Source organism: Protopterus annectens, chromosome 13.part0, assembly GCF_019279795.1.
Source record: "Protopterus annectens isolate FY-2018-M chromosome 13.part0, PAN1.0, whole genome shotgun sequence".
NCBI classification, from domain to species: Eukaryota; Metazoa; Chordata; order Ceratodontiformes; family Protopteridae; genus Protopterus; species Protopterus annectens.
The window spans coordinates 727,226,009-727,240,672 of record NC_056747.1 but is presented as its reverse complement, the minus strand read 5'-3'; the positions used below and the strand labels follow the sequence as shown (position 1 = coordinate 727,240,672).

The 14,664-nt window shown below is 37.2% G+C and overlaps 1 non-coding gene across 1 annotated transcript; it reads right to left on the bottom strand.

Annotated features, from left to right (window-relative positions):
* Positions 1 to 13,870: 13,870 nt before the first annotated feature.
* Positions 13,871 to 13,944, bottom strand: TRNAN-GUU. Its single transcript has one exon. It is a non-coding gene; the product is annotated as a tRNA-Asn (tRNA).
* Positions 13,945 to 14,664: the final 720 nt, after the last annotated feature.

The window sequence follows — 14,664 nt, the reverse complement described above, 5'->3', positions numbered from 1 at the left end:
GCAGACACTTAACATGAACCTATGTATGACATGTTTTCAGTCTTCTCTTTACCAGGCAGGACCTGTTCTCTGTATTAATAGTTAATTAATTAGTTCTGAAATAAATTGACTGAGCATACCCCAATGAGATCACGTTCCCATTTTCAAGGGCATCTTTGCATATATACAGTAGCAGGTAAAATGCACTTATTTTATATATACTATAAAAAGGTGATACTAATGAAAATACTATATACAGCACCATCAAATCACCATTATTCATTTGTACATGACATATCACAAGTCTGTTAGTATCAGTAATTTCAATTCATTGTCCATGGTAGAGTACCAGATTACTAAGCCATGTTAACTTCTATTTCTCACTTCTGAAAGTGTTAACAACCTCGAGAAGGACACTAAAAAGACTGCACTATAATTTGAAATGGCTAGTAAGTCAGAGGGCTAGAACTTACCCATCCAAGTTCAGAAATAGAGGCAACACTTTGAATTAGGTGCAATCATCTAAAAGTAGGACTACATTGTTCATTTGTTTTATTCAGGATTATGACAGATATTTATTCTCAAATGCATTCTTTCAAAAAAAAATGTATTGTTCCTTTAGTATTATTGTTATTTTATTTTCAGCTCTTCAAGTAAATATTAGAGAACAACATTTTATAAATAAAAACTCAACATGTAATATTCCACTCAGGAACACTTGTTAAACATAGGGAAATTTTGAAAGAAAGGTTCATACCTGAAAATATTATAAAATACCTCAATTATTCCAGATGTGGATTAATATTTCTATTTTGTTTCATATTTAGTAACATCATTTATTATACAACTTCACTATGTCAAGAGTGCTTTTCTTTCACATAGAGGGACTTCATGTTTCTTTTCTAATTCTTATAACCAGTTAAGGCTTTGTGGATTTTTACATCACACATTCAGTAAATGTAACCAGCATTAACTACAGAAATTGCCTGGACTAGACCCAGACATATTGTCTGTTTTTTATTTATATTCTTGGTAATGAGGTGATCTCCACGGGGATAGGGTACGAATGGAGAGATAAGTCAGCAAGGAAAAGACAGTAATATTGCTGGAATTTAATTCATCCTCAAGTCTTGGTGAGTACCTTCACAAGGTGGACCCTGTTTTTTCACAAAATCTCACCAAGGTGACAGTGATATGTATACTGTATTTTATATAGGATACATCATGAACAGAAGTAGGTTAAAAACTAAAAAAGATAGCTGGGTGCACAAGATCCAGCATAAAAAACGTGCCCAATCCCGGTAGGCACACTGGTGCCAGGATTGGAAAACAAAATGACAGTGTAGAATCCTCAAGACACAGAAACATTCCTACAGTGCTGCTAGCCCAGGCCCAGGGGGAGGATGACCCCCCTGTTGTAGAAGGAAGTAGCAGTCCACAAAAATTACAAAAACGGATATGCCAAAAAAGAGCCATAAAGATGACTAGAGTGGACTACTGAGGATAAGAAAAAATTATGTAATGTTACTAATATGCAAGAAGTCCATAATTTCCAGACAGAAGATATACAAAGATTAACACAGAAATTAGAGAAAAGAAAAATAGTTACAAAAGAAAAACTGTCAGAAGCTTGAAATAAAAATGTGTGTTCATTAATACAACAAATTTATGAAAAACATTATATAGACCACGAAACCTTGGGCCGTTTGGAAAAAGAAGCGGCTGAGAAAGTACAAAAATATAAAGAACAAAACCTACAGATTTCTGAAAGGTATAAAAAGAAATATGGACATGGGAAATAAAGAGAGATCTGATATGGTGCAATGTTTATGCAAAGGAGAAAGCCAAATTAATCAATACAAAAAAGCAGCTCCAAAGATATTTAAAAAGAAATACAGGCAAAGGCATCCAGATATGGAAAATTTCACAATACAAAAAAATAAGATCACAAAGTGGGAAGATCAGGACAGAACAGAAAATTAGTAAAGTAGAAGTTAAAAAATAGAAGTTGAAGTTATGGAATACCTGCGAAGTGAAGGATATAATGTAGAAAATTTAACACAGGTTATGTTACAGCACGATGAAATAATGAGTCCCCCAAGTAAGGAGAAACAGAAGGAGCAGGAGACATCTGAAGAACAAATATGGACATGGGAAAGAGGAAGAGATTTAATATGGTGCAATATTTATGCAAAGGAGAAAGCAAAACTAATCAATGCAAAAAGAGCAGCACCTTTGATATTCGAAGAGAAATACAGGCAAAGGCATCCAGTTATGGAAAATTTTACAATACAAAAAATAAGAAAACAAAGAGGAAAAGTAGAAAAAGGGATTAGTAAAAGAGAAGTTAAAGAAATAGAAAGTGTGTTTATGGATTACCTGCGAAATGAAGGATTTAGTATAGAAAATCTAACTTTGATAACATCACAGTAGGATAGAATAATGGATTCCCCAAATTAAGGAGAAACCAGTGGAGTGGGAAAAATCTGATCAGTTACCATGTGATGATACTTTGAAGCCTTCAATAGGAAAGCAGTACAAAGGTTCAGTTGGAGTTGCACAGCAAGGGAAGGAAGAGAAAACTGTGGCAACTCTAACACAATCAATGTTGTGGAGTGATAGGCCAGTGAGTTCCCATATGAAAGAGCAACGGATGACACAGGATGAAACTGAAGAGAATATGGCACAGGACGATGATGTGGAACGTTCTACAGAATACCCACAGGAAACAGAGAAAAAAGAATGTGCCCTCAGTTTAGAAGTAAAATGATTTAACAGAAGAGTTGCTTGATTTAATAGTGATGGAGAGACATATTAAGATCAATGAAAGAATTAGACTACAGAAAGTCAATAAAACCCAAAAAGTTAGAAGTTTGAGAAAATAAATGACCACAGTAATTAGGACTGTTCATAGAGATGCATGCAATTTAATAAAACCAAATAGGATATATTATTGTGCAGCTAAATTAATAACAGATAAAGACTTACCACAAAAACACAGGTCAGTAAGGGAAAAGAATAGGCGAAATCAAATGCTATCATAGAAATATCGAACAGAGAAAACTATAAAGCAATTAATATAAGAGGTGCCACTGTTAGAACAGTATAAAAGAGGAAAGAGATCGACAAAAATACTCAGAATAATAGACGTGATAAATGAAATGTGCAGTATTAGAAAAGATCAGGCTCTATCGTGCACTACTGCAAATAATAAATTAAAAATATCGGCACAGGCAGAAAATCTTAGAAGATATGCAGATAAATATTAAGGAAAAGTACAAAATAAGCAATTTATTGATGAGCTAAAAAAGGTTTATACAGAAAATGGGAAACAAGGCAAAAGGAACTGAAACATCAACAAAAAAAGAAAGAAATAGATATATTTTGGAGAAATATCTGTGGAATATAACATGGATGTTAAATGGATAGAAGAAGTAAAAGAAAGAGTAAGAAGTTCAAATGGACAGGATATGAAATGGGATGAAGAAATGGCCAGACAGACTGAAACTTAGTTAAGAAAAGCTCCTAATTGGAAAACTCCAGGCCCAGATGCAAAACCTAACATCTGGCTGAAGGTATTAACAGCTTTACATGAAGATTTAGCCATGAGTAAGAACTGTTTGTATGTGCAGCTACAACAGAAACCAACCTGGTTAACAACAACAAAAACAATGTTCCTACTTAAGAGCAAACCTGCAAGCTATCCTAAAAACTATAGACCAATAATTTGCTTTCTGACGATGTATGAACTACACACTGGAACTGATGCTGACAAGAGTTTATAGTCACTTAGAAGAAAACTCAATCATGGCAACAGAACAAAAGGGTAATAAAAGAAAGTCATATGGAACAAAGGATCACTTGTTGTTAAAGTCATAATGAAGAACTGTAAACAGGGGAAGAATCTAAGTATGGCATGGATAGACTACAAAAATGCATTCTAAACTATCCCGCATTCATGAATAAAATGGTGCTTAAAAATGTACAAGATACACCCTACACTGATCGATTACATTACAGTGACCAAAATAATGGCAAACCACTTTACAGTTAAGCCATGATAAAGGACAAATTATTATTGTAGGGATAAAAATTCAAAGGGGGATTTTCCAGGGTGACTCTGTCACTGCTGGTCTTTTGTCTTGCGCTTAATCCATTAAGCTGTCTACTTAACAGATTAGGTCATGGCTGCAATCTGGCTCCCAGAAAACAACAAAGTGTAAAGTTTTCTCATCTTCCTTTTGTGGATGATTTAAAATTGTTTAGTTGATCAGCTGAGGAACTGGAAGCACAACTGCAAGTGGTCAAAAAAGTTTCAGATGATGTAAGAATGTCATTTGGTCTTGATGAATGTGCAAAAGCAACCTTTAAAGCAGGAAATCTGCAGCAACAAGAAAACATCAGTTTGGGACAGGAATGTGATATAAAAAGAACTTGAGCAAGAGGGAATGTATAAATATTTGGGAACTGATGAAGGATCAACAATAAAACATGAACAAATGCGAATAAAACATAGTAAGGAATATTTTAGAAGACTAAAATTAATACTGAAAACAGCATTGACATCTAGGAACAAAGTTCAAGCTATAAACCAATTTGGTCTTCCTGTCCGAACTTAAAGTTTTGGAGTGAGTGACCAGCCACAAAAGGTGATGGACAGGTTGGACATGAAAACAAGAAAAATGCTTCATGCTCATCAAATGATTTAGAAAAATCAGCTTATACCAACACTATACATTTCCTGTTCTGAAGAAGGTATGGGTCTCCTTTAAAAGTGATTACATGTATGCATCTACAATTGTAGGACTGCATGCATATCTGCTGACCTCACAAGACTCAAATGTAGTGAAAGTTTTGAAACATGAGAATAATAATTCTAAAATAACTTCCCTGCTTAGTTTAGCAAAAGCATATTGGTGTCAAGTGGAAATGGAAATCAAATCAAAAGTAGATAAAAATCAGGCAGCAAATGAATGTGCCAAAAATAAAAGAAAGAATATAAAGGTGAAGGATCAGATAAGAAGGCTAGAAATGTGGAAAATGCATAAATATAGTTGCAAGTATAAACTCTCGGAACAACCTCATGTTGATCAGGATCGAACACAGGAATGGTTAAGGACAGGTGAATTAAAACCAAAAGACAAAAAGTTAATACTGGCGGCCCAAGATAGTGGACTACATATATTTTGGTTTACAAAGTCTATTGAACATGTGGGAGAAATAGACAAATGTAGGTTTTCTAAAACTGAACTGGAAACAACCGCACATCTTGTTGCTAGTTGTGATATCCTAATGGCAGAAGGACTGTATACTCAAAGGAATAATAATGTGGCAAGACTGTTGCACTTGGGATTGTGCAAGCATTATATTACTGAAATAGCTGAAAAACACTGGAAACATGAGCCACGAAGCCTTATAGAAAATGATGAAGTTTATATCACATGGGATCACCCATTACCAACAGTTCAAAAAAATAGATGTGAGAAAACCAGATATAGTAGTCCATGAAAAGAAGACAAAAGCAGCACTAATCACTGAAATTGTTACACCCACTGAGTACAGTGTCTTATGTAATGACAGTCACAAAGTCCTAATAGACCAAGATTTGCAGGCACAAACGAGGGCAATGTGGAAGAAGGAAAGCCAGACAGTTTGAATAGTAGTAGGAGCGGCTGGTAATATAAAAAAAAGAATTTACAATCATACTTGGATATGTTACAGATACATGAAAGTCCATACAAATGGCAGAAGGAGTCATTACTGGGCACATTGCGGGTGCTGCGAAGAGCACTTTTGGCCAACATCAAAGATTGAAACAATACTAATTTTGTGAACTTTAATTGTACTTTGAGTAATGAGGTCCGTTCCTGTCATGGTATTAGAAACCCCAAGGACTTGGAGAATGTAAAAAAGGCAAAAGAACATTATTTTTTCATATCAAGTAAGACCAGCACCTCCAATGAGCTACATGAAAAGATCACAAATTAAAATATCACAGCTATTTGCAGACATGCAGGAATGTACTAAAACTAAAATATTTGATTACTTTTCAGTATTCATACTTAACATTCCTTGATGCAAGAATATGACATAAAACTTAAACAGATGCCTTTGTACATTGCATCCCTAGCTTAACTACACACACTGTCCTGTTGAGGTCACAGCAAATGGTGAAACAAAAACTTTCCAAGATACGTGTTAGTTTGGTGATCACCCCAATTAGCATGTTTCTTACAGTATGGCTTCATCTTTTCCTGTGCATCAAAGGAAGCAGCTCAGTGCATCAATAAGTAAATAAATTACTGTCAGACCTGTCCACTAATTTGTGTACCAACTCTGCTGGAACAGAGCAAATGACCAGGTATCAAATGCAGGAAATGCTCTCAACAGGCAAGTTTAAGCTAGTGATTGGCTATGAACATGAATGGAAGTGAAGGTGAATCATTAACTGTTTTTTTCAAGAGTACACATCCCGCTGTGGCGACCCCTAACCGGGAAAAGCCGAAAGACAACAACAACACATCTCAGAAAATAGTGTAATAAAGATTATGACCCAAAACATAACAGCTACTATTTCACTAAACCGGAGGGAAAGCAAACTTCTCCTAGATACAATGACTACAACATTAGTTATAGTAAGAAAAGGAGATAAAACCCCCAGAAAAAAATAAGGGGGGGGTTGATGAAAGAACCCAAGGGAAAATGACACCATTCTGCCAGTGTATAGTAGCTACAGGGTTGGGAATCACAGTTTTTCTAATTAAAACATTTAGAAAACTGCACATGGGCAAAAGTGACACAAAGATACAGCATCTACTTCACCTGCACCCATATGTGGAGGGTTGTGCCCACACCCCCCTGTACATATGGTCACACAACCGTGGGAAGGGGAAAACATCCTGAATGGGCAGAAGTGACACTTCAGCTGCAGTATCCATAACATCTGCAACCACTATGGCTGTCAACAGTCTCTTCATGCAGCTCAGGATCACGAAGAAACAAGAAATACGGTGCCTCACATAATACAAACAACTTTGACAACTTAGACGTGATATCAGTGACTTTCACAACAGCTACACTCTGCAGTTCATTATCTGCTACCAACAGCTACAAGACCTTAAGTAACAGAGACACAACAGGGAGACTGCACTGTGGGGAGGTACAATATACCCCTTATCACAATGCCAACTCCAGCCTACATTTACAACAAACGGTTAACTTAACAAGTCAGCACCATGAACTGCAGAAACTGCATACATCTGATGGAAAGCCAATAAATATAGAACCCAAAACATTATTTTAAGACAGTAAATGGGATAAGAATGCAAAGTCTTGTCTTGCCTGTCTTTTACACCTAAACAAAATTGTAATTGTTTCTTTATGAATGCTACCTGTTTATTTGTCAGTAATGCAAAGTTTCTTAGTAATTATTCATGTAACTATGTATTGTTGGAGCTTTTCTCCCCGGGCCTCCACTGAAAACGGGCTCCCCGAGTCCAGTGGACCTCCCGGTCATCAAACTGGAATAAATAAATAAAGTAAGATGCAATTACAGGAAAACAGGGAATGGTGAAGAAAACAAAATATAACCAGATGACAGCAGTGACAAGTAAATTTAACAGTAGGCTATAATAAGAGTTAAGCATACAGTGGATATAAAAAGTTTACACACCCCTGTTAAAATGCCAGGTTCTTGTGATACAAAAAACTGAGACTACAATAAATCATTTCAAAATGTTTCCCACCTTTAATGTGACCTATAACCTGTACAATTCAATTGAAAGACAAACAAATCTGTTAAGGGAAAATATAAAAAATAAAAAACATAGAATAATCTGGTTGCATAAGTGTGCACACCCTTAAACTAATACTTTGTTGAAGCACCTTTTGATTTAATTACAGCATTCAGTCTTCTTGGGTACACACCTGCCATCAATTAAAGAGACTCTGATTAACCCAAATAAAGTTCAGCTGTCCTAGTATGATTTTCCTGACATTTACTCAGTTGCCTGCTACAGCAAAAGCCAGGGTTCACAGAAGTCTTACAAAGCACCAAAGGGATCTCATTGTTGAAAGGTATCAGTCAGGAGAAGGGTACAAAAAAATGTCCACAGCATTGGATATACCATGGAACACAGTGAAGACAGTCATCAAAAAGTGGAGTAAATATGGGACAACAGTGACGTTGCAAAGAACTGGATGTCCCTCCAAAATTGATGAAAAGACAAGACGAAAACTGGTCAGGGAGGTTGGCGAGACCTACAGCAACACTAAAGGAGCTGCAAGAATTTCTGGCAAGTAGTGGTTGTGTACTACATGTGACAACAATATCCCATATTCTTCATATGTCTGGGCTATGGCGTAGGGTTGTAAGAAGACATTTCTTACACAAAAACATCCAGGCCCAACTAAAATTTGCAAAAACAATACAGCACGTCTCCCAAAAGCATGTGGGAAAATTTGTTATGGTCTGATGAGACCAAGGTTGAACTTTCTGGCCACAATTCCAAAAGGTATGTTGGTCTCAAAAACAACACTTTGCACCACCAAAAGAACACCATCCCCACAGTGAAGCATGGTGGTGGCAGCATCATGCATTGGGGTTGCTTTTCTTCAGCTGGAACTGGGGCTTTAGTCAAGGTGGAGGGAATTATGAACAGTTCCAAATAGCAGTCGCTTTTGGACCAAAATCTTCAGGCATCTGCTAGAAAGCTGAAGATGAAGACAAATTTCACCTTTTAACATAACAATGACCCCAAGTGAGCATCCAACTCAACAAAAGAATGGCTTCACCAGAAGAAAATTAAAGTTTTGGAATGGTCCAGCCAGAGCCCAGACCTAAATCCAATAGAAAATCTGTGGGGTGACCTGAAGAGGGCTGCGCACAAGAGATGCCCTCACAATCTGACAGATTTAGAGTGCTTTTGCAAAGACGATTGGGCAAATACTGCTAAGTCAAGATGTGCCATGCTTATAGACTCCTACCCAAGAAGAATGAATACTGTAATTAAATCAAAAGGTGCTTCAACATAGTATTAGTTTAAGGGTGTGCACACTCATGCAACTAGCTTATTGTACGTTTTATTTTTTATATTTTTTTCCCCTAACAGATTTGTTTGCTTTTCAATTGAGCTGTACAGGTTATAGGTCACATTAACGGTGGGAAAAGTTTTGAAATGATTTATTGTGGTCTCATTTTTTATATATCACAAAACCCTGGCATTTTAACAGGGATGTGTAAACTTTTTACATCCACTGTATCTTAAAAAAGAAGAAAATAAATGTAAAAAGCTGCTCTTTCCTAAGAGATACAGTTCTAACTCTTATACTTAATTTTATTCTAGGTGCTTTGTGCCCCTCTTAGCTAGCTAATTCATTTGGCCTCACTGCTCTTCAGCCATCTGCACCTAACATCACCCAGCATGACTCTCCTCTGTCCAGTGGAGGATCTTTCTGCAGAAACAAAACAAATACAGACCAGCAATGAGACCCCAGGAAGGCAAAAACTCAGAAGAGATTTCCAATTAATTGACCTAGGTTTCATCTTTATTAGACTTCTTCAGAATACAAATGATAAAAAACACACACTTTTTATATAAAACACATGATGGTGACATCATCAAACAATCAATGTAGAAGACCAGCTTTCAAAATAAAAGCACCAGAAGCATCATGAATAAAAATTACAGAAGCCTATGATGAAAAACCACATAATAAGCTCCTACCTATTAATGAAAAAAATAATAAAAACAAAATCATTACAGAACAGCAAATTGAGCATATTGATGCATAAACATATTGACATTAAAAAATCTATAACAGGATCTAACCCAGAATGTTCCTTAATCTCAGAATAGGTTTGATGCTAAGGTAGTCCACCTAAACGACACCCCTGCTGTAACAATCAAAATGGGCCCAGGTCCTTATGTCAGCAATGCCCAGCCTTTTATATTGGGAAGACCTGTAGGGCTTTTAGGGACCGCATTATGGAGCACCAATCTGATATTAGATTAAAGAAAAGGACAAATGCCCTTTATAGGCACATTGAGTCGAATACTAGTCACTTTTTTAAATATAGTGTGATACAGCAAGTATTGCTTGGAAATCAGGGTAGCCAGTTTGAAGTTCAATTGGGCATCTGTGAGATGAAATGGCAGTTGAAATTGAATGCTTTAGTCTTTCCAGGCATTAATGACTACAATTTGCTGTCCTGTAATGATTTTGTTTTTGTTTTTATTATTTTTTTCATTAATAGGTAGGAGCTTATTATGTGGTTTTTCATCATAGGCTTCTGTAATTTTTATTCATGATGCTTCTGGTGCTTTTATTTTGAAAGCTGGTCTTCTACATTGATTGTTTGATGATGTCACCATCATGTGTTTTATATAAAAAGTGTGTGGTTTTTATCATTTGTATTCTGAAGAAGTCTAATAAAGACGAAACCTAGGTCAATTCGTTGGAAATCTGTTCTGAGTTTTTGCCTTCCTGGGGTCTCATTGCTGGTCTGTATTCGTTTTGGTTTTGTGTTCTTACTAGTATGGAGAGTGGTGATATTTCTGCAGAGACCTGTTCTTCAATGATTGGGGGCAACAGAGTTGCCTTCATACAGTCAGCCATAAAAGGTGGTTTGGTCTCTTATCCTCACTGCTCTAAGCTCCAACCTATTCCACAAGGGGAACACTCGTCCAATAGCCTGAAGCTCTAGCTTCACAATACCCCATGTCATGACTGTATACATTTAAGAAAGGACTGACTGTCCCCAGGCTGGGAACTACTTGGTGGTTTAGCTATTAGAAGATAGTATACTGGTGATGGGACAGATTTTCTAATGACTACAGCCATACCCTGGCAGCTGACATACACTGGGGTCACTATGACAGCTTTCCTCATACACTTGCACAGGAGTGCACACATGACAAGTGTACTATGAGTAGCTTATTTAAAATAAAGCACAGATCCCCAGTCCTTAGTACCACATACTACACACCTACTTCGCTAACAGACACAGATTTGCAGCAGGTTAGACCCCCTAACCCAAGGATGGACAAGCAAACCTCAGTTGCTCACATCAATCTTGCCTCACCATCTCCTCCTGTGAAAGAATCACTTACTGACCTCTGGTCGTCAGGGTCATAGCCAGGGCTTTATCTCTAGTGTCAAAGAGCTGACTCTCTATTACTTCGTTTTAAAAATAATGCAATGCACAAGACAAGGAAAACATTTCCAAACAACTGTTGGTAAGGCTACTAAAGGCCCTTTCACCAACCATAGTGATACAAAAGGAACCAGGAGCTATGACCAGCAGGTAATCAGATCATCTAAGAAACCCAGAAAAACTACACTAAGGGACACTACAGCCATTCTGGCATGGTTTCACTATAAAGGACATAAAATGTGTTACACATAACTGGTCACAGTCTGGTCTGTATATTATCAGCTAGCAATGGACATCATATTCGTGAACAGAATTCACACTTCACGGAGTAAACTTGGCTATATGACATTTTTTCAAGTTTTGAAAAATTTTGGAATTGTTAATGAAAGTATGAACAAGCAATATTTGATGCCTAGAGGAGCAGTAGGAAGTAACTGCAGATGCACCTGGAGGCGTCACTCAGATGTAATAAGTTAAAGATTAGTTCAAAATAGCAGACCCAAAACGCTAAACTTTAAAAAAGCACTGATGATAATAATGTTTCTTTGAGGAAAGATATTAAAATTTGACACTCCTACAGTGGCTCAAGCTACTGATGGCTCTTAGGTACTGTATTAGTTAACTACACTCAGGAATTTTAGTCACCTGATGAAGTACTGTGCCAAGATATACAGTAAGAAGAACCAAAAGAGGTGGAGACATGGAATAAATTAGATCCATCATTGCTGAACCATAATATCAAAGACAACAATTTTAGTCTTGGAAAAACAATGTCAATTTTTTTGTTTCTTTGAGGAAAGACATTAAAATTTGACACTCCTACAGTGGCTCAAGCTACTGATGGCTCTTAGATACTGTATTAGTTAACTACACTCAGGAATTTTAGTCACCTGATGAAGTACTTTGCCAAGATGTACAGTAAGAAGAACCAAAAGAGGTGGAGACATGGAATAAATTAGATCCATCATTGCTGAACCATAATATCAAAGACAACAATTTTAGTCTTGGAAAAACAATGTAAATTTTTTATCAACAAACACAATTTCTAGTATACAGAAGTTAAATTGCAGCTGAGAGTTTATGACAAAGGCACGAGGGAAGCAGTAGCAAAACCCACCTTCTGCACACTGAAGCTGTTTACAATTTGTAGAGTTAAAAATCAAAACGTAAAACAGGACTAGGAGTCCTTGTGGTATATATTTTTAGCCCAGAAACAGTGCCAATTTAAGCCAAATCTCCTAACGTTTTGGCCTTATCAGTTACATAGCTCTGTTAGAAACACCATCATAGTTTAATCTGACACACAATCAACCAGTAAAAGGTGCCACTTTTCTGCTTTTGTACATTGTAATGACGGGAAGAAGCGAGTGTCTGTGAATCTCCTTTTCAAAACTTCAACAAAAACATGCCAGTATTGTGGGTTGTGAATGTTAAGTCCTAAAATATGTTAGTTGATCCAAACGAAAACCAGTTAAGACTGCAGAGAAATTGGTGAATGGCAAAAGGGCCAATACCTATTCCTGATAAGCCCCATGATTAACAGGGATAAAGCTTTGAGCACACCCTGTATGACATAAATTCAGCTAGCAGCACAAGAAAGTACAGGGACTGAGTGAGGGATAATGGGCATGAGCAGCTAATGTTGGGTAGCCTATGGGGGGGATAGGCAACCTGTCTCAATGCAGTTGTAGCATGAACTGCGTAAATCCTAAACTGCAAGTGGTGTGCCACTTGGTCTGGAAGTTAGGCACACACAGTGAAGTGAGCATGCACTTCCCAAAGACAGCTACGGCAAAGCTTGCTAAGCTGCTGTGGAGTTGGGGATAGGACAGTCCACAACATCTGCAAACTAGTTTGCTCCCTAACACCTAACTCTCACCTCCATTGGGGAATAAATAGTCAGAGGGCTCTCCTTGCCCCACCAGTGGAACAAATGGGTCATACGGGTACAGGAATGGAAGCCACTGAGCCAATAAAAAGTGTCTGTTAGTTTACCAAATGAAAGTAAATGGCAAATGAATTCAAAGCCTTGACAAGATCCAGACTTACAGCAGTACTAAGCCTTGTCCTGTAGTTCAGAATTATCTCAGTCCTCACTTGCATTTTATATAACTCTGAGCCACTGAGCAAGTCACTTAACCAAACTGCTTGGAAAAATGGTATGCGATTCTCACAGGCATACCCAGTTAACAAAAAAACACTTGACCATATAACTTCAGCTATAGTTGTCAAGTATTCCAAGATTCTGTAGATGTAACTCTCTGTCAGATTTCTGTAAGAGCATGCTGTTGCATTAATGATCAACTCTGTAATTGCAGCGGTTAACTTGACTTAACATATACAGCTCGGTTCTCTTTCATGAGGGCCTAGCTGAAGAAACACAAACTGGACTTGCGTAGGAAGAGTTTTACCTAGTCTAGTGTAGTGTCTAGCCTAGGCTAGTGTTTTCTTTTTTAAAGTCTGAAACTGGTAAAGTGACATTTACAACTCAGGCAATGGGAGATGCTCAATCAGTGATACCCTTTCCCATCATGTAACTATCTGATTGGTTCATAGGATTGGTTCGTAGACTAATACTAGGCTAACTTCCCTTGTGGGACATTTTAAGCCTAGCTAATTATCCCATGTGAGAATCAAACCATGCACCTTGTGTCTGAAAGGAAAACACCTTAACCATTAAGCCAAATTCCCACCCCATAGGTCAGAGTCTGAGGCCTGTGCACTAGCAAGAAGCACTGTCCCTGGATGGGCTTGAACCACCAACCTTTCGGTTAACAGCCGAATGCGCTAACCGACTGCGCCACAGATAATCTCCAGTCCTACAGTCATGGACTAGGAATAAACAAAACAGGAATCAAGAAGCAGCTAGTCATCCTGGTCTTCCTAATCCATTACATTTTCTTCCACACCCATCCTATTTTCTCTTCCATGAAGGTGCTTCTTGTTCTGTTAAGCTTTAATATAGAGAACTCACTAATCATAATTCTTTTATGTTCTTTTGTATCCAGGAAAAGCTAATCATTCATTTGAATTGTTTTGATTTCTAAAACAAAATTTTGCAACTGTCATAGTATTTGCTTTAATCATTTCCTATTTCTACTCAGCAGCCTTCTAGTCTCATCCTGCTATAGTCTACTCACAGATTTTTAGCAAAGTTTCTGCTTAATACCTAAAATCAAAGTACTGCGCTAAAGGCTACTTTGCTGTTAACAGTCACTTGTCTAATCCTATTGTGTCATCTGTCTTTATCACTGCACTTTAAATTGTCTCGTGGACAATTCTGACTCAGCTGTTTCACTCTGTACTGCTCTGAAATTGTACTTCCTTTAGCTCATGTTTTGTCATCTTATCTTGGCCTATCCTTTTTGGGTATTCTGTCTTTGATCTGGAGCTTGCCCTCACAAGTGCTGTATGTTCCTTGTACCACATTTTCCACCACACACCTCTCTGCATATATTCACTGGAGTATATACTTTAATTTTTATTATAATTGTTTGTGTTAAAAACACGTAGTTGAAATCAGTTGCAAC